Source organism: Aythya ferina (genome assembly GCF_964211825.1).
Source record: "Aythya ferina genome assembly, chromosome: 8".
Classification (NCBI taxonomy): domain Eukaryota; kingdom Metazoa; phylum Chordata; class Aves; order Anseriformes; family Anatidae; genus Aythya; species Aythya ferina.
In genome coordinates this window covers 16124974-16150592 of record NC_140304.1, presented here as the reverse complement: position 1 = coordinate 16150592, position 25619 = coordinate 16124974, and the positions used below count along the sequence as shown (strand labels likewise).

General features: G+C 43.2%; 1 long non-coding RNA gene across 5 annotated transcripts in view; it reads left to right on the top strand.

Annotated features, from left to right (window-relative positions):
• The window catches only part of LOC311440948, a 98276-nt gene that overhangs the window by 36341 nt on the left and 36316 nt on the right, over positions 1–25619 (top strand). The window contains exon 1 of one of the 5 annotated variants that reach the window (XR_014695664.1): positions 13578–13687. The exons of the other annotated variants lie outside the window; for them this stretch is intronic. This is a non-coding gene — a long non-coding RNA (uncharacterized lncRNA). Of the gene's footprint in view, positions 1–13577; positions 13688–25619 lie in introns of those variants that run through there. 5 annotated transcript variants of the gene reach the window in all.

Here is a 25619-nt window from a genome sequence, read left to right as displayed (position 1 = left end):
TTCTTCTTCTATAATCTTCCACTTAACAGTGCGTCCTTTAGAATGGTGTGAATGCATGTAGCAGCAAAAACATGAATCACAACCTATTGTAGTATTTTTTTTTTTTACTCATTTTGTTTCTTTCCAGCTTACTGATTCATTCAAGCAGAACAAATTTCCGTGGTAAAATTTAAGGTGTCAAAATATCCACCCCTATAACTCAATGCTTGATTATCTTGGCTGCTGTAATTTCCTTTTGCAAATGTTTTGGCTGGAAACAATTATGGTTGACCAAATACTGTTGATTCATTTTCAGAGAAAGGGGATTTGACTTCCTGGAGTTAGAGGAATTATGTAAAATATCTCAAAATTTTCAAAAAAGTGTAGTGTGAACCATCCAGGTGGTGACCATTAACAGGTTTTAAAGAGCACAGAATCATAGAATGGTTGGGGTTAGAAGGAGCCTTAAAAATCATCTAATTCTACCCCCCAACCCCCGATGCCCTGGGCAGGGACACCTTCCACTAGACCAGGTTTCCAAGGGGCCTATCCACCTTGTCCTTGAACACCTTCAGGGATGGGGCATCCACAACTCTGGGCAGCCTGTGCCAGTGCCTCACCACCCTCTGGGTAAAGAATGTCTTCCTAATAGCTACCCTAACTCTCCCCTCTTCTAGTTTAATGTCATTACTCCTTGTCCTATCACTACACTCCCTGACAACGAGTCCCTCTGCAAATTTCCTGTAGGCCCCCTTTAGACACTGGAAGGCTGCTGTAAGGTCTCCCTGGAGCCTTCCCTTCTCCAGGCTGAACAACCCTAAATCCCTCAGGATGTCTTCATAGGAGAGGTGCTCCAGCCCCTCTGTGGCCCTCTGGAATCGTTCTAACACTTCAATGTCCTTCTTCTGCTGAGGCTCCAGGGATGAAACCGGTGCTACAGGTGGGGTCTGACGAGAGCAGAGCAGAAGGGGACAATCCCCTCCCGTGCCCTGCTGGCTGTGCTGCTTTTCACAGAATCACAGAATTTCTAGGTTGGAAGAGACCTCAAGATCATCGAGTCCAACCTCTGACCTAACGCTAGCAGTCCCCACTAAACCATATCCCTAAGCTCCACATCTAAACCTCTTTTGAAGACTTCCAGGGATGGTGACTCCACCACTTCCCTGGGCAGCCTGTTCCAATGCCTAACAACCCTTTCAGTAAAGAAGTTCTTCCTAACATCTAACCTAAAACTCCCCTGGTGCAACTTAAGCCCATTCCCCCTCGTCCTGTCACCAGGCACGTGGGAGAACAGACCAACCCCCACCTCGCTACAGCCTCCCTTGAGGTACCTATAGAGAGCGATAAGGTCGCCCCTGAGCCTCCTCTTCTTCAGGCTGAACAAGCCCAGCTCCCTCAGCCGCTCCTCGTAGGACTTGTTCTCCAGGCCCCTCACCAGCTTCGTCGCCCTTCTCTGCACCCGCTCAAGCACCTCGATGTCCTTCTTGTAGCGAGGGGCCCAAAACTGAACACAGTACTCGAGGTGCGGCCTCACCAGAGCCGAGTACAGGGGGACGATCACCTCCCTAGCCCTGCTGGCCACACTGTTTCTTATGCCAGCCAGGATGCTCTTGGCCTTCTTGGCCACCTGAGCACACTGCTGGCTCATATTCAGCCAACTATCCACCATCACTCCCAGGTCCTTCTCTGCCAGGCAGCTCTCCAACCACTCATCTCCCAGCCTGTAGCTCTGTTTGGGGTTATTGCGCCCCAGGTGCAGGACCCGGCACTTGGCCTTGTTGAACTTCATGCAGTTGACCTCAGCCCATCGGTGCAGCCTATCTAGATCCTCCTGCAGAGCCTTCCTACCCTTGAGCAGAAGTGATGTTTTACCAAAGGTGAGTAGGCTGGCTGGGCAGCATTTCTGAGATGAGCAGCCAATGCTTGGAAATCTTTGAGCCACAGCCCTGATCAAATGGGTTCTATTCACACAGAAAAAATGGCTTTAATCACTCATTGTCTCCCAAGGAATGTCTCAAATTTCCTTAGGAGCTCCTGGTTGAATTTTCTGAAATGTCAGAATGTCAGATGTTTGCTATTAAAAAATAGGATTAAGATAAATGTGTTTCTCCTAATAATTTTATTCTGTATCAGGTTTCATTTCTTGAAATTCTGATCTCCACTGAACTTCTCACAAGAGAGCTGGTAGAATAGTCTTCTTGGTGGACTTAAGATTGGTTCTCAGACTAAATTTCAGTCAGTTTTACAGATTAACTTTTGCTTTTTTCTTAAAATCCTAAGACAGGTTTGGTAATAGAGACAATTGGGTTTTCTAGGTGTCTGTACAGAAGTTCTGTGCTGTACCTGTAAAAAGGAAAATTCATGTTCTGACTAGCCTTTTTCTGTTTAATAGTAACAGAAAAATTATCCAGTATTATAGGAATTTGCACTTAATCTTCGCATAAATTTATTTGATTTTGAGCGTATCCTTCTTGTTTTAATTCTTGTTCAAAGGCAGAATCTGCCCTGCCAAACCACACTCGGGTGGGTTTTTGTAATCTTCCTTACCGTGGGAATGAATTGTTCCAGAATTGCAGCTATTTGGGTCTGAAACTCGATTTACAAGAACTGGAAAGAGAGGGACTGTGGGAGAAGGCATGGATAAAGTAGAGTAATGAATTCAATATTCATCTTCCTGCCTAAGATGGAAGGATTTATACTCTAAATCCCTTCCTGAAATACAACAAATGCCATTTTAGTAAGGCTGAATTACTCCAATGATATTTTTCAACTTCAGAAAAGTTGTGAAGTGTATTTAATGCAACTCTGGTTGTAAACCTGTTCTCCCTAATATGTATTTTTAAACTGCCGTGCTACAGATATTAACACCATATTCACAAAAGTCCAGAAGCGGCTGCTAGTGGAAACAGTGCAAGCATCTTTACTTTGACTACAGATACCATTGAGAAAACAGCATGTTGAAAAATATCACCACCAACTCATCACTTGCAAATCTTCCTTCCCCTCCTTACACATGGGTGCATGCATGCAAACCCACACGCTCCCTTCACAAGCTTCAGAGCTCCAACTCATCTTGTGCAAATAGGGCAATAAAACTACATTGCTTGTTTTACCCCCAAGGCAGTATGTATTTTTCCATAGTATATGAAACACTGAAAGTTATATTTAAATACTTAATTATTCAACAAACTACAAGAGTGTCTTCTGCTCATGTGGCTGTGCTGGTTGTTTGGTGAAGTGTCATACCATGTTAGCTGGTGGCAATGTTTTCTGAATGCCTTAGTCCACTGATTGATTTAGATCAAACACATAGGAAGGATTTCAAGCTTGCTTTGAAAGAAAAATATTCCTATTAGTTTTGATAATATTTTCCCTCTGAAATTTTATCAGGAAACTAACATGGCCTTTGTAGACAGGCAGAAATTGATTTTGAATGAAGTCTAGAGAAGTGAGATGATTTTCTTCTCAAAACTCCAATACAGGGCTGTCCCTGGGTGTTACAGAGCAGCAGTTTCACTACAGCTGTCCTTACTCCTTCTTTGATTTCAGTGTGAATTCTTTCATGCCAAATGGCATTCATATTTGTAAAGCACAATGAATTGGAACAAAATTTGTTTCACCTGCTGTTAGTCTATTAGTAGTCGTCTTAAATTAGAAATCATTTTTAACAGTATAATTTTTTTACATCTCATCTTTTTGCCAGTGGATATATATATGACATCTATGTAATATATGAATAACATCTTCATGAGCATATAGCAAATAAAACTTTCAGGTTTGCTTCTTCATCTGTTCACTTCTTGTTTGCTTAATTGAAACTGATGGAACTTACTTGGAAGTACTTAGCAATTGTTTAATTGCCACTCAAAGTAAATGAATTTGAAAAACAAACAAACAAACAAAAAACACTCTTCAGAGTTATGAAAACATTAGATACTTTAATATTTGTGTGGGCACCTTAATTCTCCACTAATGAAGCAATCCTCAGCGTATAATTTTGGAAATGGTAGGAAGAGCTAAATGTGCATAGAAGAATTAAAAGACATGGAGATAAAACTTTAACAGTGGTATCTTTGTGCTAACTCAACATCTAGAAAATGATATTAGCAAAAGGCTTGGCTACATGGATTCCAAGGACTGTAATTACAAATCTATTTTCTGTTGGCTTCTTGAATATAAAGAGAGAGGATTTAGAACAGAGAAATTTTGTGTTCTGAATAAAAATCTTAAGCTATTTATACTTCAGAGGCAATACTTGCCCCAAAGGTATAATAGTGTTTCACTTAACTGTTTTTGATTGCTTGCAGCTTGTTTCAGTGGATAGATGCTACATTAAAAAAACAGTATAAATGGAAGTATTCCTTCATTTCTTAATTTATATGTGGTTTGAGCCATCAGCAATTATAACAATTTGATGAGTTTTTCTCATGAAACACAAGTAATTGAAATAGAGAAAGATTAAATCTTTGGCAGGTCATTTTGCAAATGAGAAGTTATTTTCAGGAGCTTCTCCTGAAGAACTTTCAAGTTCCACTGGAATAAACTTGTATTTAAAAAAAATACAACACAGGAATTGCTTTATAATGATGAAATGAAGTCAGTAAGTCAGTCCTGTTTTGTAACAGAAATCTTATCATAACTACGTAAACAGAGTGGGGGTGGAGGGTCAGTTGAGTGCTCAACATTCCTTTCGTTCTCCCACTCAAGATACAAGTGTCATGTATATAATTGTGTATTCTAGAAAAAGATTAAGAAATGCTGCATGAAGCCTGGATGTAATTTTCATTTCCATGTACTCTTACCAGTCTCTATGCAGGGCTTCCTTTTTATTTCAAGTCATTTAGTTTATCTGGTATAACAGCTAAATAGTCTCTAGACTATCTTTTTATAAGGTAGCCAATTTTATTATTAGAACTAGAAACCATATTGAAAATTAATGTGGTCAAAATCATCACTAGCCATTGGATTTCATAACCGAGATGCAACTGGTAGATACCTTGACTTTACCCTGCCTTTACTTGATTCTTTTTATTTTTCGTAACAATAAACAATAATGCAGCTTTAATCCATATAATATTATCTTAGTGATTTTTAAAATTAATTAATTTATTATTTTTTTAATTTTAAAAGAGCCTGCAATAAGTAGTCTGTGACTGTATCAGTCTGAATGTTTCCTGGTGCCCTGAGACCAATCCTGTTTTCTTAGAAAGGAAAGGTTACCACTGGTTACTCTGTGAAGCTGTCTTGTGTTCACATCTGCTGCTCCATTCCAAGGACATGGCAATCTTTTTCATATTGAAAAATGTCTTAGGGATAAAGACATTTATTTCTCAGAATTTTTCCAAAGATTGATATGGGTTGTTTGTGATGGGTTGGCTCCATTCACCACGACCCAAAGAGTCGTGGTGAATGGAGCCAAGTCCAGTTGGAGGCCAGTCACTAGTGGCGTCCCCCAGGGCTCGGTGCTGGGGCCGGTCCTCTTTAATATCTTCATCGATGATCTGGACAAGGGCATCGAGTGCACCCTCAGTAAGTTCGCAGATGACACCAAGTTATGTGCGTGTGTCGATCTGCTTGAGGGTAGGAAAGCTCTGCAGGAGGATCTGGATAGGCTGCACCGATGGGCTGAGGTCAACTGCATGAAGTTCAACAAGGCCAAGTGCCGGGTCCTGCACCTGGGGCGCAATAACCCCAAACAGAGCTACAGGCTGGGAGATGAGTGGTTGGAGAGCTGCCTGGCAGAGAAGGACCTGGGAGTGATGGTGGATAGTTGGCTGAATATGAGCCAGCAGTGTGCTCAGGTGGCCAAGAAGGCCAAGAGCATCCTGGCTGGCATAAGAAACAGTGTGGCCAGCAGGGCTAGGGAGGTGATCGTCCCCCTGTACTCGGCTCTGGTGAGGCCGCACCTCGAGTACTGTGTTCAGTTTTGGGCCCCTCGCTACAAGAAGGACATCGAGGTGCTTGAGCGGGTGCAGAGAAGGGCGACGAAGCTGGTGAGGGGCCTGGAGAACAAGTCCTACGAGGAGCGGCTGAGGGAGCTGGGCTTGTTCAGCCTGAAGAAGAGGAGGCTCAGGGGCGACCTTATCGCTCTCTATAGGTACCTCAAGGGAGGCTGTAGCGAGGTGGGGGTTGGTCTGTTCTCCCACGTGCCTGGTGACAGGACGAGGGGGAATGGGCTTAAGTTGCACCAGGGGAGTTTTAGGTTAGATGTTAGGAAGAACTTCTTTACTGAAAGGGTTGTTAGGCATTGGAACAGGCTGCCCAGGGAAGTGGTGGAGTCACCATCCCTGGAAGTCTTCAAAAGAGGTTTAGATGTGGAGCTTAGGGATATGGTTTAGTGGGGACTGCTAGCGTTAGGTCAGAGGTTGGACTCGATGATCTTGAGGTCTCTTCCAACCTAGAAATTCTGTGATTCTGTGATCACTGGACAGAATGGTCTGATGAAGTGCTCAGATTATCACATTATCAGATATGGTGGCACTAGACTTGACTTTTCTACCTTGTTGTGTTGGCTTTTTTGTTTTGTCACTTTGGGGTGAGCAAATCTTAAAATACCTTTTATGCCTCTGATCCCAACCTTAAAAAAAATAGAAGGAAAATATTGGCCAGGGAGAGACTTCTGGAATTTTCAGTTGTCAAAAGTGTAGGGGCACCTTTCCAGAAAGTTTATTTATTTATTTTTAATAAAGATCCATTAAAGTTTGTTTCATCTGGAAAAAAATAAATCCAAGTTAACAAACAGAACTTGAAGCTAATTTAGTATTCCTTGTAGTTTCTTTAAAATACTTCAAATAAACCTGATGTCACCGTATGAAGAAGAACCAGAAAGAAATTTTCCCCTAATTTTTTTTTGGGGGGGCACTTCTTCTCAGCACAGTGTCTACCTTCTCCTTTTTCTACACTGTGAATGTCTTTGGTTCTACTTATGTAATTCTGTAATCCCTTTGTGTATAAAGCCCAGAGATGCACAAATATTTACTTGTTGGGACCAAATCACCAAAACCGTCATATAAATGTTTGCTTGGAAGCATCATTGTTGGCCTTAAATCCTCAACCAAATGCCACCTTTTCCTCTCTCTTCTCCCCAGACCAAGCCGCTATTCTCATAATTTTGTATGACAGTAAAAGTTTGGATCAATTTGAAGAATCAGAGACAGTCATTGAGATTATCACGTATTTTTGACTGAGTTCTTCCATTCTTGGCATTTATGATGGCTCTTAAATTTTGTTTAAATATTCTCTCTTACACCAATAGATGGGGCAGCTCATTGTGTTCTGCTAAAACAAATATTTGCATGCATATTAAATACAGCCTGATTCATATTTCATACCGTATGCTCTGTGCCAATACATGAGTAAAGTTATAAGTTTATGGTAAAAGAAAGATCATAAGGAAACTATTGATCATATATGATAATGAATCATATGGGAAAGGCTACAATGTGGGAGCAAGTCCCTGGGTCCAAACATATATTTTCTTAGCAAAGTGAGCTATGATCCTAGAGTGGAGACACCATGCTTTTGTTCTCTTAAGTTTGTCCTGTTTGTATGTGTTGCTTTTCAGGTGCAGGATATGACTGTTTCTATGTAGTTGTCTGTCTGGTTAGAAGGAATGGACAGGCAGCCATTTTCCCATCTCTTGAAAATTTGTGTATTTGAAATTTTTCATCTTCTACATAAGGATGCAAAAAATTTTTGGGGGGGATTTTACTGTGTTATGTTTCAGCTGTTAAAAAATTCACATATGTGCTCTAACTTTTGGGTCTTTTCTACTCTTGTATGGCTCTGATTTCTGTGAAATGGTTGGATTTGAGAAAAGCTGAATGTACAGTGTATCAGTTACGGTTCTTACGAGGAATACAGAAACTATAAATTCAGGGTATTAAAGGTATATATTCTTGCTTCAGAAAATGCTTATTTAAACGTTTTGGAACAGCTCCAGTAGAAAACTTGGGATAGACTGAGCAGAATTCCTAAGAGCTGGTTACAACCAGGACCAATAACCCTGGCAAGGGAAGAAGTTATTTTGGCCATAAATGATAACTTAGAACTGATTTATTTATTTATTTATCCTGAAGATTGGCAGATTTTGGTGAGAAGACTGCTTTTGATAAGTTGCTTTTCTATTGGAGGTGCTGGGAAATTTTTGACTTGTTCTTATTACTCATATATTCACATTTATCATTTTTTGTAGAACATTTTGTCTTGAAAAGCTTATGATTGAAGATGAAGTTGTACATCTTAGCAAGAGTTTCAGAAGCTGTAATCAGTCCTCTTTCAGATTTTGAACAAAATCTGAAAAGTTTAAAATGTTGTGGTACAGGCAGACAAATTATAGGCTAAACAGGGAGAAGAGGAGAAAAAAAACTGTCATTATTTGGTGATTCTGAAATGGAAATTAATGCCTGCCTAGTCAGTGGGTTGTCAGCAAGTTGTAGTGGCAAGATCTTCAAAGAGAGAAAAAATATAGTAGTGGAAAACAAATTTTTGTGGAAGAAGACATGGAATAAATTCTCTTAGCTAATAGATGGAGTCACTCTGCGAGGTGATCAGCTCTGGGGCACATGTTCTGCAGCAACGCAAGGGACCACAGCCTACAGGGGGGTTTCCTGAGCTGAGGCTGCCCCAGGGCAGTGCAGAGGCTGCCCAGGGTTACAGCAGCTTGTTCAAAAGTGGGGTGCTGCCATCAGTTCTGGATGGGGCCAGAAGTAATGGCAGCCACCCCTCAGTGCTCCACAAGCAGCCCCTGGGGAGTGTGAGTGACCAGGAGCACGGCTGTTTGCATAGCAGTGTGAGCAGAGAGGATGCCCTGTGAAGAGGGCACCCCTTGAGGGAAGGCACCCTGTGAGGAGGGTACCCCATGAAGGAGGGCACCCTGTGAGGAGGACCATCCCATAGGCCAAACGGGAGGCACCAGTTATACCTTAACCCCACACCCAGATCTGCACAGGCCAATGACACACACCTTTCCTGATCCTTAAGGCAGAACAGTGGGCATTCGTCTCAGGGCAGAGGCTGCAGCTTTGGCTGGGCAGTCTGCATTGTCTGCCCCAGCGGTGGCTGATGCCACCACCCAGACAGAAGAACTGCTGAGGGGTGAGGCTGCCATGCAGACTGCAGGCTGATGAAAGTGCCCAACAAGCTGCAGGAGGCAAGACAGTCAGAAGGCCATGTAGCATTAGGGAGGCTGAGGAGGAATTGGGCATCTGGATCCTACACAGTCTGCAGGGGACCAACAGCCCATGGCCAAACACCCCAGAACTCCCTCACCACCACTCACAGAAGGGAGGGGGGCCAGTAACACTGGAGTCTGGAAGCTGGCAACAACAGGGAGCAGCAGGAAGACATTTCCCCAAAGGCTGAGGGGCCCTTGCATAACCAACTGCCTCACCCCCCTGCAGACTGAAAAGGAAAGACCCATGGCAGGAGTGTGGAGCTCGGTAAGACAGCCCCGTCGGCTCCCTGCATAACAACCAGTCCCACTAAGAAAAGGCAAAGGCTGGTAGTAGGAGAAGACTCCCTTCTGAGAGACACAGATGCACCCATCTGCTGACCCGATCTGCCCTGGGGGCTCATATCAGGGCTGTCACCAAGAGACTGCCAAGCCTCGTACAGCCTAAGGACTATTACTCTCTGCTGCTGTTTCACATTGGCATTGATGATGCAGCCAGGAGCAGTCTGAGGAGGGATTACAGAGCAGCAGTAAGGGACGCAGGAGCACAGGTAGTGTTTTCATCAGTCCTGCTGGTCAAAGGGAAGGGGATTGAAAGGACCAGTAGAATCTGGCAAAGCAACAGGTAGTTGCAGGGCTGGTGTCACAGGCAGGGGTTTGGCTACTGAGACCAAGGGACTCACTTTGAGAAAACCTGGTCTGCTGGGGGCTAATGGGGTCCACTGTCAGAGAAGAGGAAGAACATCTTCAGTCGTAAGCTTGCCAAGCTGGTGAAGAGCAAAAAAGAGGACTTCAAAAAGAGTTGCTGGTGGAAGGGACCCTCAATTCATCCCGCTCCTCTCAGCTTGATATCAGCGTCAGTGACAGATGTCAAGAGCCTGAAGAAGGGCCATGGGTCAGCAGGAGAGCACCTGAAGAGCAGCGCAAAGGAATGCCAACCACTGCAGCCAGTAAGCCAGCTTCATCAGGGGCCCAACTCAAATGTCTCTATGCTAACACACATAGCATGGGGAATAAACAAGAGGAGTTAAAGATGTATGCATGCCTGCAGGGCTATGACCTCCTTGGCATTATGGAGACATGGTACTATGTCTCCCATGGCTGGAGCATTGGAATGGAAGGATACAGGCTATTTAGGAAGGACAGGCAGGGGAGGTAAGGAGGGGACATTGCCTTCCGGTGACAAGGACAGTGAGATCAAGTGCACCCTCATCAAGTTTGCCAATGACACCAAGCTGTGTGGTGCAGTTGACACACTGGAGGGAAGGGATGCTATGCAGAGACCCTTACAGACTTGAGAGGTGGGCCCATGCAAACCTCATGAACAAGACCAAGTGCAAGGTCCTGCATCTGCTCTGGGGCAATCCTAAACACACATACAGGCTGGGTGGAGAATGGATTCAGAATAGCCCTGAGGAGAAGGACTTGGGGGAGCCGGTGGACAAGAAGCTTGACACAAGCCAGTAATGGCGCTTGCAGTATGCAAGCACAACCACTTGCTGGGCTGCACCAAAAGCAGTATGGCCAGCAGGGCACATGAGGGGATTGTCCCCCTCTGCTCTGCTCTCACCAAACTCCACCTGGAGCACTATATTCAGCTCTGGGGTCCCCAGCACAAGAAGGACAGAAGAAGGAGGGCCATGAGGATGATCACAAGGATGATCACAAGGGCAGGAGCACCTCTGCTATGAAGACAGTCTGAGGGAGTTGGGGTTTTTCAGCCTGGAGAAGGGAAGGCTTTGGGGAGATCTTACTGCAGCCTTCCATTACCTAAAGGGGACTGCAGAAAAGCTGGGGAGGGGCTCTTTGTCAGGGAGTGTAGTGACAGGACAAGGAGTAATAGTTTTAAATGAAAAGAAGGTAGGTTTAGGTTAGATATTAGGAAGACGCTCTTTACTCAGAGGATGGTGGGGAACTGGCACATGTTGCCCAGAGAAGCAGTGGATGCCCTATCCCTGGAGGTGATTAAGGCCAGGTTGGATGAGGTTTTGAGCAACCTGGTCTGGTGGGTGGCATCCCTGCCCACTGCATGGGGGTTGGAACTAGATGATCTTTAATGTTCCTTCCAATCCAAACCATTCTATGATTCTGTGGTTAACAGAGAGGTTTACTGGGTGCTTCAGGCAAAATAAGCACAGCTGAGTATGAACAACTTGCCAGGTTTGAAGTAAAAATAAGTATTTAGTTCTGAGTGAGGAGATGGTGAGATGCTATGCCACCATCCAGTCTCCTTGCCTCACGTCCTGCTTAGAGGTCAGTATATTGAAATACAAAGGGAACTTGGATTGAACTTGAACCTTCAGACTGAGGAAAGGAACTTCCAAAGGCAGAAGAGAAGCCAGAGAGAAGAGATGTGTTTCGAAGATCTGTTCACAAATTTCACAAGAAATCTCATTGTTGAGGTGGTGGCTGCAGCCTGCCTCATTGCACTGCTCTGTCAGGTCCTTCCTGCCCTTGAAGTGGCACCAAATATCTCTTCTGAATTTTGGGGGTCCATTCCCTGTTGCAGGTAAAAAAGCTCTGGAAATGCCTCTGAACAGAGAATATTTTAATACAACCACTAAAAGAAAAGGAGGGCAACTTCTCCCCCAGCCACTTTATCTAGCATAATTGTCCACAGCATGATAAGTCAGCCAGCAAAGAGGCAGCAAATTAAGATTATATTTCCTGTGTTACAACATCTAATACTTATTTAATCTCAATTAATATCTGTTTAATAGCTCTTTAATCTCCTGGGATATTTTCTGCCCTGAAAATTTTGTTGACACAGGTTGTATGCTGGAGGGGAACTGGTAAAAATGACTCCACATTTGCACAGCTGTATTTTGAAAGTCTGGAGTCTAATATAGTTTATTTATTTATTTTCCTAAAAAAAAAAAAAAACACTTTTATTGTCTTTAAAGAAAAGAGAAAGATTGGAAATTTCCAAAGCTATTTATGTTGTGACTTTGGTGCATTGTCAAAAAATGTGAGTTTGGTGAATATCCCTGCCTCCTGTATAAGGAAACCTTCTCTCATCAAACTTTTATCACATTATTAAAGTGATTTTCCGGAGGGGTTAAAGAGCCAACAAAGCAGCAGACTTCATTAGAAACGGTGAGTTGGGATCTCTTCTCCTCTTCTGACCTTGTTGCTCAAGTGAAAATGCCAGGGGCTGGAAAACCTCTGTACTGAATATAAAAGAGGCTCTCTAAACAGTATGCAAGAGGAGATAACCATTCTTCCATGGGTGGTTTCAAGGCCCAGCGCAGAGGGCTTTGGTGGGCAGGATTCAGCAGGAGTTAGGGGATATTTGGGAAACTTGCTTAGACAGACAGTGTCGCTTCTGCTCCCAGAAAAGCTCAGGAATGGGAAGCTGAGCTGAATCACCATCCCAAGAAGCCATGGATTTTGTCGGAAGTGTGATGGGGTCTTACTACTGTTTCCGCTACCTCGTCCAAAGCTGGTTTTCATTCAATCTATGTGCAGTAAAACATGATCTGCGGTAGATCTTCACTTCTATGCATTTCAGTGGCTTGGACAAAAGATTTTAAAGGGTTAGCTGGCCTGGGGGACTCTATGTCTTAACTTGCTACAGTCTTTAGAGAAACATTAATATGATGATGATGGTGCATATTTTGTGCATATTTGTGTGATATCCAAATAATATCTCTATTCACAGTGAAAGGCAAATTAGACTTTCAGAATTGCAGTTTAGAACTGGTCTAGCAAATTACTGTTGGAAGTTTCAGCACTTTAAATTCAAGATTTTGAATATTTAAATATCAAAAGTCAAAAATTTTTGTCCAGCTTTTGAGGCCATGCACACAACCTGCAGTCCATGTGTTTGTAGTTGTGATGGTATAGGTCTTAAATTATCAAGGATGGCTATTTTCCTCTTCCGTCATGCTGGAAGTTTTGTTATTCATGTACCTATTTTTAGTGAATTCATTGCAAAGGCTTTATTTGACTCTTGTCATGAGTTGCAGGCTTCAGTAGGTGGTTAGGTTGTAGAGGGAGATCTAGAGGATTTCTCCAATGATTGTTTAATGTGAGAAGAAAATTCATAGCTTTAGAGAAGGCTGTGTGCATTACAGAAATCCAGTTCTTTTGCCTTTGCAAGAAGCAAAAAGCAGAGCACTTTTTCAGTGCTTTCTGCATAGAAAGTTCTTTTTTTAGTGATTTTCTCACATCCTATTTGGATACACAGGCCCACCCTGTGTATCACATATTACAGTGCTGCAGAGTAGCCAGTGACCTTTTTTTTTTTTTTTTTTTTTTTTTTTGAGGGTAACTATAAATACTACCTTTGGCATAATAGATGGGTGGGCTGTGTTTCAAGGGTGATGTGCCAGACTGTGTTTTTCCTTTCTCAAATTAGTAGTTAAGCATGCTGCTGGAAGCTTGTCCAAGACAGGAAGATGCTCCATCCCAGGCAGATAAGATACTTCCAGGCACTTCCCAGGTGGCACCTTGCACCACAGCCCTGCTTCTCACGGATCCCATATCAGGAGAAAAAATGCAACACTTCTGCTTTTAACCCAACGCTGCCAAAAGGTACTCAAAAATGCATGCAATCTATTTTTTGGGGTATGCTTTGGGGGTGCTGCCTCTGCTGCAGTGCTCAATGAGCAGTGCCTGCAGGCATGTGAAAAACCCAGTGCACGGACATGGGCTGAGTGGCTTTAAATGAGAGTTTAGTTCCTCATGCTTGGTGCAGTGATTCTATCTTTGGAAGTTTATTTGCTCAAATGGCTTGCTGAGATGTGTGCAAACAATATATCCCACTTCTTAAAAAAAAGAAAAAGAAAAAGAAAAAAAAGAAAAAACAGTTTTTCAGGGAGGAAGAAGAGAAGGGTGTTAAGATGTTGACACATTCAAATTGATGTTGACACGGCTGTATGTGATCGAGGACTGTGCGTGCAGCGTCTCCTTTCATGCAGAGAACTGGTCTGAGAGCTGCTTTGCAAGTCAAAGTGGTCTGTGTCAGTGATCAGCTACACCCGGCGCTCGTGTAGCTGGGGAGTTCAGCAGGAAATAAGATCATTCTGCATCATTTTTCTTAGCTTTAATTCTTGAGGTTTTCTTGAAAACATTAGGCAAGATGAATTGCATAACAAGGAAGTTTACTTTCTACTCATGCTAGCTTTCCCTCTGGACTTTCTTATTTTATGTAAGAAGTTGTTTATTTTGCCTCAACTCCAACATGATTCAGGAGTGGCATTCTTGTTTTTAACAGTTAAAATCTTGGAAGGCTTTAAAAAAAAGGCTTACTGACTGCCTAGGAAAGGATATCAGATTCTGCAAATGTAATACTCAAATTATTTTACATGTTTTTGTTCATATTGGGAGAATTAATATTCATAGTTGTTCAGAAACAGTGAAATTGAGAAAGTCCTCACTCTTTCAGTGTACAAAGCAAATAGAAAGGTGGGCAAAAAGCCAAGAGACATTTTGGAGCAAGGAAGGAAAGTGGAGAAACAATGCACCTAACTTACTGTGTCTCCAAGTAGGCAGCATTCATCTCTGCCTTCCTGTTTAGAAAAGAGAACATTGGTGTAGGGAGGGGTAAGCTGTAGGCTCAGGCACGTGTGCGTTCTGCATATGCCTATGGTGCACACAGGTCTTCTTCCAGCTGCAGCCCTTGCCCAGGTGGACCTCTACACCTGTCTGGAACTGGTCCCAGAAACCTGTTTGCACCCTGTGCATAGGAGGAGCAAATACAGAGTTAATTGACGTTAGCAACAAGTTTACTCTTTTGCTACAGATTCTAGAAATAGGGATGTCTGAAGCCTCCTAGTCTGCTCCAGGACTGATTTTCTTGAATTAACGGATGCATTTGCAGGCTGCCCTGGGGGGAAGCATCAGGAGATGAGATGGTTCAAGAACTGATGTGCTCCAAGTGAGAGAAGGAAAGTGAATGAGGTGAAGATGATAGTTGCTGAAGAATGTAAAGAAAGGGAGAAGAGGGTCAGAATGAGACATGACAGCCAGAAATGCTGGGGTCTAGGGAAAAAGTCTGCCTTGCTGAGGAGTGTGGTGGTTCATCTATAGCACAGTCTCCATCCTAAAACTTGAGAGCCTTGCATATTCTGAGACATTTCTTTCCCCAAAACACTGTCCAAATGAATTATCTTCTGAGGCACAGGTGATACCACTGTAGAAAAAGGGAGCTGCTCTTTCAGTTAATTTCTAGGAAACTGGCTTTTTGGCATCCTGAAGTTTCTGGTCTCTCTGACCAGTTTGTGCTACTTGGTAGAGCATGTGTGATCCTCCAGATAAGTCAAACAAACAAAAAATTGAAATATTCTCAATTCATTAGCAGCCTTTACAGGTCTCTGAACTGCATGGCTACTGCTTGTTTGTGTACTTTCATTGGTCCCCCAGGATGGCTGTATCCTGCAGGCAGCCTGGTGGGTGGGATGAGACAAGATGTCGCGGGTGTTGTTCACTCTGAGCACTGACTGCTAGGAGAAGCAGGCTGTCTTGAAAACAGAGCCTCACTGCTAACAATGAAAAAATGTTATTGGTGAGTTTTTTCAGCAACCACTTTGAATTCTGTAATGCAGGCTATTCCCAGCCTTGGGCAAAGCTAGAAATGACAAAATGTTTTCACAATCATCCCCTTGGATTTGAGTCTGTGGTTTGAGGGAAGTGCCACTGCCCCATGCAGAGAAGACCAACCAAGAAGAGCAGAGACACCACTGTGCATCTGTCTGTCACACCAGTGCTGTTCTTTCTAAATAGTGCGGTGTGGCTGCAGGGATAGAGGGGAAAGTAACAAAATCGTGAGGTGATGAAGTGCTGCATGCACGGTGTGTGTCAAAGTTGTTGCAAATCACATGGTGCAGAGAGGCACAGCATTAGAGGCCAAGCCTTCAAAAATTGTTGTGTTGAGTTGTCCAGTTGCCTTTACCCTCTGGGGCTGCCAGGTACTCAGACTGTTATTTTGACTGTCTCAATCTAGAAAAAAAAATATTGATATGGATTTTTTTTGTGTGTGTGTGTGTGTGCATGTCTTCTCGATGCACATTTCTGTCTTTGTGTTTTTTAATCACAGAATCACAGAATGTTTGAGGTTGGAAAGGATCTCTGGAGGGCATTGGGTGCAACACTCCCCAGCAGAACCACCTAGAGCAGTTTGTCTAGGACCATGTTCAGATGGCAAATCATTGTATTATTACACTATTTAAAAATTACAATATGTAAATCAGTAATTTACCTTACTGAAAAGCACATCCTTTGCCTGGTATTTCATATCTTTTACAAATGATTACACATTATATCTTTCCACATTTCAGTGGGTTAGCACCTTCAAGAGGAATAAATTAGACATAAGCTTCACCCAAGATGATTGGCAAACAAAATGTCTTTCCTGATGTTCACATAGCCTGACTTTTGTTTTTCTTAAACAAAGTGATTTGCATGTTCATGGGCTTCTCATTGCTTGGACTGGGAAGGGAGATGGCGTGAGAAGCACTGGGGCAGGCTGATGTTTGTCCAGCATAAAATGGGAAATTCTGAGATCTTTCAGGCAATGAGTATTTTTTGACAAGACTTCCTGGTTGATTGTTATTCCAGAAAGAACTACAGAGGCTTGAAGAAGCAGTAGAAATGGATCAAAGTAGAGCAGTGCATAAAATGTGTTTAAAATGTAGAAGAAAGAGAAGAAACTGATACACGTGTACTTGTTTTCATGAACCTGTTTCCCCTCTCTGTCATCCCTCTCCAGAAAAGAGCCATTTAGGAATGAAAAGTGATGACAAATACCTTTTCTTTTCTTCTCCTAGTCTTTGTGGCAAGCATCAGAAATGCCAAGACCCAGCTCTGACATCTATTTATATCCCTCAAAATTTGGCATTTTCCTTGTGCTGGGCATGCAACAAGCTGCACCCACCTGCCCACCTGGGCCCTGCCACAAAGCTGTCCAACACGTAAAAAAAAAAAACAACCAACCAACCAAAAAAACAAATAGCCACGGGGAATGCAAATGTAAATACAAGTATGAGGGGCCTTGCACATCTCTATAAACTGTTCTGAGACATGTCCTGAGGTACATTGGATTGGCCATCCTCCCTTGCTCCATGCTCGCAAACCAGACCCCATATTCCCCATAAGACTCATGCTCTCCATTTAGAAATGAATTTAAAAAATAAATAACTGAAGCAACCCCCCTGCAGCATTGCTGCCCTGACCTCCCAGCCTCAGCACGTAATCGCAGGGGTTTGCTGGTGGCCGCGCACGTCAGCGGGGCTCCCCACGCGCTGCGGGAGGGAGGCACCACGAAGCCTTGTCCCATCCAGAGGCTCCGTGGGAAATACCCGGCCTCATAAAAAATGACTTCAGCTGCTCCAAATCACAGGGCCCATGGTGGTGTTCCTGTTGCATATGCTTGGAAAGTGGTGTCATGGGGCCATGAAGTTTAATTATAGCCGCTGATGCTAATCCTGCCCTCTTGCAGATTTCTGGCAGAGCTTCCATTGCAGGCGGGGATGTGGTTGTTGGAGGGGGGTGGCTGAGGTCAGCTCTGTCCGAAGCTGAAAATCCAACTTGAAACATAGCAAAGAAGTTTGTTACTGCACTGATTGGTTTGTTAAAAGCTCTCTTGGTTAGTTTATTCGTGGGGGGCGGGGGAGGGGGGGGCAGAAGCATGAAATTACATTTTTTTTGCATTTGTCTTCTGCAGAACATTTTGGAAAAAAATTACTAATGTATAAGATGAAAAATGTGGAGTTCAATGTTATTCATTCTTCATGTTTATATTTTTTATGATGTATTGGTGGCAGCAGTGAATCTTTTTAAATCACTTTGAACATATGCTCATGTTCATGTCTTACTCCAAACACTTTCCCATTTCATCTAATCAGGTTTTACAAATGAAGGCAGCCAGCAGCACAAACTGGAATAGCTCCACTATTTGAAGACTTTCTGTTTGTTTCTTTGGCAGATCTGGTGCCTCATGTACTATTCTGGATGTAGCACCAAGATAAAAATAGTAAAACACTAAAACACAATGAAGAGCATAAAGTCTGTACTTGTTCCATCTCTTTGTTATTCTGAATTGGAAAGGAGAACACCCAGATGTGTTTCCTCTGAGAGAAGAATGCTGAGGAGCTTCAGTTAGTCCAGATGCTGTCTGTCAGAGCCTGAGTGCCTGCAGCTAGGGCTGTGGTGAGCAGAGCCCGGCGGAGGATGGCTGGGCTGGAGGCGAGGAGATGGGACAGCTGTGCTGGCACCATGTGAAGTGGCTGAGCAAGTGGAAGAAGCCTGGTTCCTGGGTCCATATAACCTCTCCTGTGTCTGCTGGGGGCCAGCACGAGAGCACATATGTCAAAGTCTCCTGCTGCGCGCTTGGTGTATTTAATCTGGATGAGAAAGTTCTCTGTTTGCAAACAGGACGATTATGGGCATGTGTAACAGAGCAAGGAAGGCGGCAAAACAGCCATGGCCTGCCTGTGCTGTGGGACCTAGTAAAGCAAAAGCCGTGGTTTGAACTAAGTAGAAAAAATCTTTGGCTTTGTGTATAAGGTGTGTTCCTCTGGATGACGTGAGTGGTGCAAGTCGTAGTTCTGCAGGTTGATGGAGAGCTTGGGCAGTGCTGGAGGCAACAGCTTGGTGCTCTGATAATACACTTCTCCCCAGTGCTGGTCCAAGTACCTGCCAGTAAGAAGCGCAAGAGGAGGGTTACCAAATTTTTATTCTTTGTGCTATATAAATTATACACCAGCCTTTGGCCTCTGGACCATTTTTGCCATGATTCTCAGATCAAGAGGGTGTCTGGCTGCAAAGCTGTGATTTCGCAATGTCTTGCTAGGTTAGGTAAAATCAGGTAGAGCTTGTTTAAAAACAGAATTAAGTTAAAAAAATCTGTTAAATTACTGGCCAGAAGGCTGAAAGTGTAACCTTTAGTTATAACTCTTAATGTCTAACACTATGGGTTAATCATGGATTTAATCAGCAACAGCCTGCTCTGTCCTTCTGGGAGAAGAGGTTGACAAAGGATAAAGCTGGTGCAGATCTGCTGCTGTGTAGATGGAAGATTTTGAGGTAATAACACACACACACACACAAATTATGATCTTCCCAAACAGCTCTGATTTTAGAGTTTGCTTCGGGTTCTCCTGCAGTTGATTCTGCCTGTGGCATTTTGAATGGTCTGTGATACAAGATCAACAACTCTGAAGGAGGTTTTGAGTGCGATGCTGATTTGTTGAGTGTTATATCTCATCAAAAGTCTTCTGAATTCTGTAAATCATCATAGTCTACAGAAAATTAGTGCTTTGGAGAATGAATGAAATAGGTGTTTCCATCCACCTTGGGGTACCACCAGTGCGTAGGTCCCCCAGGCTTACAAGGAAGTCCAGTGTCCTTTCATGTTATAATTTGGAAGCTGAGGAATGAAGGGGGAGTGATTCTGGGGGGGTTACATTGCAGAGCAGCACTATGGCCAGGAAGGCAATCCTAGTGGATTCTCTTCTTTGTGTCAGTGCACTGCTTTACCCAGTAAACTGTACTGTATTTCTGAAAAAAAGCAGATTAAGGATATCTCTTTAGAAATTCAATTGGGAGTGAGAAGTCTCATGGAGGGGCTGTATCTTGGAAGCCAAGGCAGATGATCTCCCATGCATTAGCAGCGTAATTAATATACTTGAGTCTGAAGTGGAACTCAAGCATATAGCTGAAGATGGTAAACTCAGCTTCATAGGTGGGCACAATGTTAATCAAATGGAAGCTTAAGGAAGGTTTTGGAGCATCCCAAAACCCTCACATGCCCCTGAACTTCACCCTAGTTTCTCCAGAATGCTTTACTGCTCTGGAAATCTTTCTCAGAAAGATTTTCTTCATAATCACTTTTCAGAATTTGGGAATAGGAAGCTTTTTCATTATTCAATAAATTCATATTTTTCATAATAATCACTGTGCTAAATTTGAGGAATCTGGAAAAATTTCTCTTCCTCTCTTTCTCCTCAATGTTTTCAGTCCACATGCTGGCAAGCAGATGTTTATGGAGTGGAGCTACTCAGGCAGCATATCACTTCTGCAGAAAGCTTTGGGAATTTTTCAGTGATGCTCAGTTCCTGTAAATGTCCTCTTTGTAGCCTCCTCAGGAAGTTTCTCAAAAAGGGGATGAAGTCTGTAGTTATGCTGTAGGGAGACTGTAACTCTGCCTGCTCCATGGGGACAGGTGCACTTCAGCCTTGCTCTGCAGATGTGCATGGTGGTGGGCTGGGATTTTGGGAAACGCGTGGTATTTCTCTGTGAGCAGCCTGATGGGAACAGAAAAACCTTCAAGAGGAAACGTGTGTACAGGCATGAGTTTCCTGGAAGGCCCTCCAGGCTGGAGGGTAAGGCAAGGTTATAGAGGAATAGAAAAAAAAATGAACATGAGGTGGTTTATTTTGAACATATCAATGACACATAATGCTTTCCCAGAGAAGATTTATTTTAATTGGCAGAGATTTTGAAAAAGATCCCTAGGCTTACAGCCTTGGAGTTTGAACTGCAATGGTTTGTCTTTACTTAAAGAAAGCATTTTCAAGAGAGGTATCTTCCAAAATTCTTCAATCAGTTAAAGTTTTTGAAAAATAATACCTAAGGTCAGCTCAAAACAAAATTGTTTTTTCAAAACAAACAAACGAAAGAAGTTTGCCAGCAACTGGTAGGTGCTGGGCACATAAAAGAGATGAGACAGTGCTTTGTACCTCCCATATGAGGTCCGTACCCTACTGTGAGCAGCCTCATACCCACTGCCTCTGGGGGCTGCTGCTCTCCCTGTGTTCCCCGACACCTGCTGTATGTTGGGGAAGAACGCAGAGATCTTGCATTACTTTCATACAACAAGATCCTGATTCTTTGGCCAGCTTTGCTTCTAATCAAGCAGCTATTTCACTGGGGGCTATTCAGAGTCTCTGCCTGTTCTCCAAGTCTGCTTTCCTTTGCATGCCTTTCAGCATGCAGTACTGTATTACGTTTATGACTGACATGGACTGATTTATATGTAGATTTCATTGTAGGTAATATTTTCCCTTTACTTTCTGAAGCCTACCTAGTCCAAGTGTTGGATCATGGTGACTTCAAAAGACCTTTTTTTTGGCCAGTGTCTTCTGCACACAACTAGCTTCCCACATTTCAGTATCATGTTTATTTTCTTGACTGATTTTCAGGGTCATCGTGATGTTTGTCTCAAATTCAGCTGAATCTCACACTCAAGTAAAGAATAAGTAAAACATTTAGAGAATTAGTAAAACATTCATTAAAACACTAAAGAATTATTTGATATTCCAACTTCCCCTCTGGGTTCTCCTTGTGAAGCATAAGTTTAATCCATTTTTGAAGTAAATCAAGTTTTTACATGACAAAGTATTTAAACACTTAAAGATGAATATTCTGCCCATCCCTGCCTTGCAGATTTAATAATGATTTTTTTTTTTTTTTTTTTTTTTGTGTGTGTAGCTGTTTAATCAAGCTAACCAGACCCAGAGTTTCAGGGGATTTATTGCATTTGGTTTTAAAAGTAAAGGGAAAAAAAGCTGCTGAAATAATTACAGGATAAGAAAAAAAATATTTCTTTGCTTTATGTGCTTAAGAGAGCAAAAGAAATTTAATTTTTCTGCTGTTGTCATCTTCGTGATCTTGAAGAAGCCTGATATGGACTCAAGCCCATACACTGGCTAGCTGGTCTTACACTGAATAATGTATCTGTTTGAGCAGAGTCTTGTAATTGCCATTTTGTTTTGTGCCTCTTGGAACTTCATTAGTAGAAGATGAAAAGTTGTCTCTGTGTTGCTTTTCCATTCGTGTGTGGACTGTCATCCATTCACTCTAGCTGAATCACCAGTTTCTAGAAAAATCTCTCTCTGTGTGGCACTGTTTACCTCTTGTGAGGCTGCCTCTATAAATGCAGCGTTAAACGAATGATTCAGTCTGTCTCATATACACAGCTCTGAAAAAGACATACACATCAAATGGACAAAGTCAAAAGCAAAAAAAATAGATGCAAGGAGATTGTGGTATATGAAGGGAGCCCTGATGCCCATGAGAAACATTAGTTGATCCATTGCTTGTTTCCAGATGTAGGATGCAGCCACTCTTGTTTTGCTAAATATAAATTCATTTCATATTTCAGTAAAACTTCTTATAAAGCAGGGTTTAAATATGCCTTTAAGACACCAGGTGATTTGTAATGAAACTACAGGGGCATGTAGTCTCCCAGGCTATGTCTGGACTCCGCTGCTGGAGTCCAGTTAATGCAGGTAATAGGGCTGCTCTCTCCTTTGTTCAGTCTCCCCAGATCTATTCAGTCTCCCGAGTACATAAAATAAGATAGATTAGAAATGTACTGTCAGCAATATAAGCTCAAACCTGGATTCAGACAGGAGATGGATTTCTTGTATAAGTCTGGAGCCTTCCTTGTGTGGTTGTGTCTTACAACAAAGCCACACGAGTGGACCTGCATGTTTTTGCAGGCTTCTTGATGCTTCAGAGAGATTTCCTGGGTGAAGGCCAGAGAAAGTACAGTCCAAACCAAAAAAAAAAACACCCAGCATGTAAAGAGCTGAGAAGGATGTAGCCAGAGTAAGTCATGTGGTAAAGTGAAACCAGAGACATCAAGCTAGTAGGTGGTGCAGAAGAGTAGGAAAATGTGTTTGCTGTCTGAGAGAGGAAGACGACACACAGAGAAGAATTTTGGAAATTACTGCTTTATTCTCTTGGCATCATAGGAGCAGCTGCTGGTGTCTCTTCCAGTGCAGCTCAGCACATTCCTTGTCCCATTCATTTTGTTCCCAGATGTTCAGTGTGGTTGGAGCCCTTGGCCAAGAGAAAGCCGAAGGCATCTCAGGTACAGGCACCAGCCATGACGTCTGCACCACTTGCAGAGGGCTATGTGCAAGGGGGCTTGTGGAGAAATATCACGCTGTTTGGCAGGGTATTTCAGCATGATGGCAAAAGGCAATGGCTACATGTTGCGCTGGAGGAAAGCTGGACATAAGGGAGAAGTTTTTCATGGAGAAAATAGCTTAGCATGGAACAGATACACAGGGAGGCTGTGCAATCTCCATGCATGGAAAAGTTAAAAGCTCAACAGATAAGGCTCTAAGGAACCTGATCTAACTGATGGTTGTGTTCAGAAAAGTCCAAGTGGAACCCACCAAGGTCTCCCTCTCATTAAGGGTCTCCCCCAGCCTTGATGTTTCCCTGCTGTGTCACTTCTGTGCACTACATTTGTGGAGAATGGCCATGATCACTGCTTTGGATTATTTCCTCCAAGGAAAACCACTGCCTGCATGTGATTTATTGTTCTTGCTAAAGCTGTAGATCTCCATTTATCACACAGAGTTTTTAACTACCTCTGCAAAACAGGATGCTCAGGATGGATGCTGCCAGCTTGGGACACAAGCAGGTGAAGGACAAAGACATGCTCCTACTGTGCTTCAAAGGCACTTTGATTTTTATGGAATATGAACCTGCTGGCTTGAAGTTTTATGAGCCCATTAGAAGCACAGGGTGAGTTCAGACTAGCTCTGACTTTGAAAACAAGTCAGCCTGTAAAACTACCTGTGAGACTAAATCACAGTAAATAATAATGCAGCACAGCATATTATTGAGTTTTTTGTTCCTGGTCTGTTCCTGGTCTCCTCTTCTCTTCTCTTCTCTTCTCTTCTCTTCTCTTCTCTTCTCTTCTCTTCTCTTCTCTTCTCTTCTCTTCTCTTCTCTTCTCTTCTCTTCTCTTCTCTTCTCTTCTCTTCTCTTCTCTTCTCTTCTCTTCTCTTCTCTTCTCTTCTCTTCTCTTCTCTTCTCTTCTCTTCTCTTCTCTTCTCTTCTCTTCTCTTCTCTTCGCTCTCCTCTCCTCTCCTCTCCTCTCCTCTCCTCTCCTCTTCTCTTCTCTTCGCTCTCCTCTCCTCTCCTCTCCTCTCCTCTCCTCTCCTCTCCTCTCCTCTCCTCTCCTCTCCTCTCCTCTCCTCTCCTCTCCTCTCCTCTCCTCTCCTCTCCTCTCCTCTCCTCTCCTCTCCTCTCCTCTCCTCTCCTCTCCTCTCCTCTCCTCTCCTCTCCTCTCCTCTCCTCTCCTCTCCTCTCCTCTCCTCTCCTCTCCTCTCCTCTCCTCTCCTCTCCTCTCCTCTCCTCTCAGCATTTCTTAAATGGAATCACTTTGTTTCCTGAAAGCTTCACTTCAACTTAAGTGCAGCTCTTCATCTGTGACTGTTATTTTATAATGTAAATATTAATATTGATGCATGCGAACAGACAGGCCAAATAAAATGTTAAGTATGTTTGTGGGTCCTACAAATGCTTTAAGGAAAGGAAAGATTTTATAGGGTGCTATAACAAGTAATACAGCCGGGATATTCAAGTCGATAAAACCCAGACACTGAGAAGGATGGAAATACCTGTAGCAGCTGAACTTTGCAGCCAGTAATAAAAGTGTTCACAAGTGACACGTGTCGAGGCCTACTGGGGCCTCCCTGGCCCTGCCCATGGCCCTGGGGCTCCTCTTGAGCTCAGCCCTGGAGCCTCCATCTTGGCTTGAGCTCGGTGCGCCAGTCAGTGGAGACCTGAAAGTCAGGTGTATTGGGGTCAAGAATGCGGAAGGAAAAATGAAGGCGATGCCCTGTTGTAGAAGAGCAAGTCCTTCACTCTGGTGGTGCTGTCAGACCGTGTTCCTGTCCCCCGTGGCAGATTTCCTGAATTATGTCCCAGAGCGGGTTCTTGGCCACTCCTCATGCTGTGCTAGGTGTTGGCTTGTGCATGGGACACTTTGAGTTTTAGGTGCTTTGAACATTTTGGCTGAGCAATCCTAAGAAGGTCTGGTTCAGTTAAAGTAGAAAGGATGTTGGCAAGAATGAACGATGTCTGGAGAGCATTGATCACCAAAGAAAATTGGAGTATTTAGATTAGTTTAATCTCTCATTTTATTTTATTATTATTATTACTGAATGAATGAGATTTTCAATGTGTATTGGGGATCCTGAATCCTGTAGCTGTAGTCCTGCTTTTCTAAGCTTTATTTTATGTGCTCTGTTCTGTAGATTTATTTTCTAGTTGTGTTTTATGGTAGACAGACTTCTGGAGTCCAGTGGAAAGAAGGACATCCCATGGTCTCAAAAAGGCTCTTTCAGGGATTAAGGGAACGAGCTGTTTCTTCCTGGCCACAGGCAATAGAGCAAGAAGCTGTGGGTTTAATTTTTGGTAAAAAACTCCATTTCTCTGATGAAGGCAAAGCACTAGTCTAAGGGTGTTGTATCACCACCGCTGAGATTTTTAAGAATAGGTTGGACCCGCATCTGTCAAATTATTTGGGTCAAATTGTTCATGGCTTGGGGCAGCGGGAGGGACTATGTCTAGCCTTCTTGGAGCTTCACTTTGCTTGAGGCGTGAGCATGATTCCCTTTCCTTCTGTGTCTGGTTCCTCACTTCCAACAAGGGCAGCTCTCCTTGCTCTCCTCCATGCATAAAACTCTGGTAGAATTCTGGCAGTGTCAACCTGTCTTGG